We start from the raw sequence: 4,621 nt of genomic DNA on the forward strand, positions 1-4,621 counted from the left end.
GAAAGTGAATAACGGAAAAAGTTTAACTTCTACCGACTCAGAAACCCGGATCCGGGAGCACCCCCACCTCCCCCACCAGTAAAAAAGCTGAATAGCATAGCTAGCATAGCGTCACAAGTAAATAGTAGCATCTAAATATCATTCAATCACAAGTCCAAGATACCAGATGAAAGATCCACTTCTTGTGAATCCAGCAATCATTTCTGATTTGTAAAATGTTTTACAGGGAAGACACAATATGTAAATCTATTAGCTAACCACGTTAGCAAAAGACACCATTTTTCTTTGTCCACCATTTTTTCTCTCCACCAGTAGCTATCACCAATTCGGCCAAATAAAGATATTGATAGCCACTAACCAAGAAAAAACCTCATCAGATGACAGTCTGATAACATATTTATTGTATAGGATAGGTTTTGTTAGAAAAATGTGCATATTTCAGGTAGAAATCATAGTTTACAATTGCACCCACCATCACAACTCGACTAGAATAAATACAGAGAGCAACGTGTATTACCTAATTACTAATCATAAAACATTTCTTAAAAATACACAGCGTACACTAATTGAAAGACACAGATCCTGTGAATCCAGACAATATTTCAGATTTTCTAAGTGTCTTACAGCGAAAACACAATAAATCGTTATATTAGCATACCACATGTGCAAACATTACCCCAGCATTGATTCACGGCAAAAAGAGCGATAGCATTATCACCACCAAAATGTATTAATTTTTTCACTAACCTTCTCAGAATTCTTCAGATGACACTCCTGTAACATCATATTACAACATACATATAGTGTTTGTTCGAAAATGTGCATATTTAGCCACCAAAATCGTGGTTATACAATGAGAAAAGTAGCCAAGCTGGTCAGAAAATGTCGGGCGCCATATTGGACAGTGATCTAGTCTAATGAATAAATACTCATAAACTTGACTAGAAAATACAGGGTGGACAGCGATTGAAAGACAAATGAGTTCTTAATGCAATCGCTGAATTACATTTTTTAAATTATCCTTACTGTGCAATACAGGGTGCGCCAAAGCAAAGCTACCCCAAAGAAAATGGCGGAATATGCGTTTAACATTTTTCGACAGAACAACGATTTATCATCATAATCTTGGGCAATGAATCCTTTCTCCGGTCTAATCGTCTTTTGGTCGAAAGATGTCCTCTTGTCCCGTCGAAATGGCCACTAACGTTCAGCATGTACTAGAAAAGTGCCCAGCTGTTGGAAGTGCGTCACACAGAAATGCCAGAAAATCGCACTAAACGGATATAAATTGCTATAAAACGGTTTAAATTAACTACCTTATGATGTTTTTAACACCTATAACGAGTAAAAACATGACCGGAGATATATTACTGGCTAAACAACAGCTTGGAAGGAGGCCAGTCCGACGTCCATCGTGCGTCAGGCGCAGGGAGGAAAAGAAATGTACTTCCGCTCTTTGGTCGTTTATACAGGCCCTGATTGCGCAATCGACTCCATTCAAATTGTCACCACTTACTGACATCTAGAGGAAGGCGTAGGCAGTGTTTGTATCCCCATAGCATTCACAGGGACATTACAACTGACCTGGGAACAGGGGCCAAGATTTCTGAAATCTCACTCCCTTTCATGAAAAGTGCTGTAGAATGAGTTCTGTTTCACTCAGAGACATAATTCCAACGGCTATAGAAACTAGAGAGTGTTTTCTATCCAATAATAATAATAATATGCATATTGTACGAGCAAGAATTGAGTACTAGGCAGTTTAATCTGGAGACCAATTTATGCTAAGTCGAAACAGCACCCCCTATATTCGCAAGAAGTTAACAGATATCAAAAATTCTATACAAACAACCGATCGAGACCGTTGCTGAATTTTTGAAATTGGAAAGGCATTGCTAGCTTAACTTCTTGCGAATATAGGGGGTGCTGTTTCGACTTAGCATAAATCGGTCTCCAGATTAAACTGCCTAGTACTCAATTCTTGCTCGTACAATATGCATATTATTATTACTATTGGATAGAAAACACTCTCTAGTTTCTATAGCCGTTGGAATTATGTCTCTGAGTGAAACAGAACTCCTTCTACAGCACTTTTCATGACAGGGAGTGAGATTTCAGAAATCTTGGCCCCTGTTCCCAGGTCAGTTGTAATGTCCCTGTAAATGCTATGGAGAAACAAACACTGCCTACGTCTTCCTCTAGATGTCAGTAAGTGGTGACGCTTTGAATGGAGTCGATTGCGCAATCAGGGCTTGTATAAAACACCAATGACCGGAAGTACATTTCTTTTCGTCTCTGCGCCTGACGCACGATGGACGTCGGACTTGCCTCCTTCCAAGCTGTTGTTTAGCCAGTAATATTTCTCCGGTCATGTTTTTACTCGTTATAGGTGTTAAAAACATCATAAGGTAGTTAATTTGAACCGTTTTATAGCAATTTATATCCGTTTAGTGCGATTTTATGGCATTTCTGTGTGACGCACTTCGAGGTGCTGGGCACTTTTCGAGTGCATGGTGAACGTTAGTGGCCATTTCGACGGGACAAGAGGACATCTTTCGACCAAAAGACGATTAGACCGGAGAAAGGATTCATTGCCCAAGATTCTGATGGAAGAACAGCTCATAGTAAGAACTATTTATGATGATAAATCGTGTTTCTGTCGAAAAATGTTAAACGCTTATGCCGCCATTTTCTTTGGTGTAGCTTCGCTTTGGCGCAACCTGTATTGAAAAGTAAGGATAATTTAAAAAATGTAATTCAGCGATTGCATTAAGAACTAAATTGTCTATCAATCGCTGTCCACCCTGTATTTTTTAGTCAAGTTTATGAGTATTTATGTATAAGAAGAGATCACTGTCCAATATGGCGGCCGACATTTTCTGACCAGCTTGGCTACTTTTCTCATTGTATAACCACGATTTTGGTGGCTAAATATCCACATTTTCGAACAAACTCTATATGTATGTTGTAATATGATGTTACAGGAGTGTCATCTGAAGAATTCTGAGAAGGTTAGTGAAAAAATTAATACATTTTGGTGGTGATAATGCTATCGCTCTTTTTGCCGTGAATCAATGCTGGGGTAATGTTTGCACATGTGCTATGCTAATATAACGATTTATTGTGTTTTCGCTGTAAGACACTTAGAAAATCTGAAATATTGTCTGGATTCACAGGATCTGTGTCTTTCAATTAGTGTACGCTGTGTATTTTTAAGAAATGTTTTATGATTAGTAATTAGGTAATACACGTTGCTCTCTGTATTTATTCTAGTCGAGTTGTGATGGTGGGTGCAATTGTAAACTATGATTTATACCTGAAATATGCACATTTTTCTAAAAAAACCTATCCTATACAATAAATATGTTATCAGACTGTCATCTGATGAGGTTTTTTCTTGGTTAGTGGCTATCAATATCTTTATTTGGCCGAATTGGTGATAGCTACTGGTGGTGAGAAAAAATGGTGGACAAAGAAAAATGGTGATTTTTGCTAACGTGGTTAGCTAATAGATTTACATATTGTGTCTTCCCTGTAAAACATTTTACAAATCAGAAATGATTGCTGGATTCACAAGAAGTGGATCTTTCATCTGGTATCTTGGACTTGTGATTGAATGATATTTAGATGCTACTATTTAATTGTGACGCTATGCTAGCTATGCTATTCAGCTTTTTTACTGGTGGGGGAGGTGGGGGTGTTCCCGGATCCGGGTTTCTGAGTCGGTAGAAGTTAACGGTGTAGGAGGAGTGTCTCCTCATGATTTTGGCCCTGCAGCATCAGCGAGTATCCTAGCCAACGGTTCCGTTTTGGAATATCCGTACTGACACAGTTAGCTGTTAGTGAAGAGCAGGTGAGGGGTTGCTGAAGTCGCTCTCCCTCGTGAAAGGTAGACCCAATTTAAAAAGCGTTTCCGCTTTGAGAAGCAGAGAAGTGGAGGAAGATTTTAAGCCAAACTATGTTTGTCTAACTGTTTGTTTAGTGGTCAAAACGCTAGTTGTTTGGAAAGTAATGAATTGCCTTGCTGCTGACATGATTTACAGACACTTGAAAGAGAGGCAATGGGTTACGAAAACGGCTACAGATTGGTAGCCCCGATTTGAAATCCGAATTCGTCTATGAAGAGCAGAGAAGCAGCGGAAGATGTTATGTTGCGCTACTTTTTTCCTCAAAAACGTTCCGAAAGTGGTCAAAACGACCGTTGTTTGGGAAAGTTTGAAAAACACGTAGTAATGCAGTTTCAAAAACAGCTGTAACGTAAGTTCCGTATGGAATATTTTGATTCCGCACACAGCTATGAATAGCAGAGAAGTAGACAAATATCCCATACACTAACTTTTTGTCTAACTTTTTGCAGTATTGGTCAAAATGGACATTGTTTGCCAAAATGGTACAGAAAAGGATGTTGGTGCTGTTACTTAAACTGCTGTAACTTTTGATGCGAATGTCATTTTTTTCTCCAATCTCCAGATTTGAGTAGCAGAGAAGTAGACGAAGCTAGAAAACTTGACATATTTTGTCTAAGTAGTTGCAAAGTACAGTAATTAGCTGATTTGTGTCAAAAGTATCTTGATTTCACTTACAGAGAATGTCAGTTGGAAGTGATGATGTCACAATGGGG

The sequence above is a fragment of the Salvelinus namaycush genome, chromosome 6 (assembly GCF_016432855.1).
Source record: "Salvelinus namaycush isolate Seneca chromosome 6, SaNama_1.0, whole genome shotgun sequence".
Classification (NCBI taxonomy): Eukaryota; Metazoa; Chordata; class Actinopteri; order Salmoniformes; family Salmonidae; genus Salvelinus; species Salvelinus namaycush.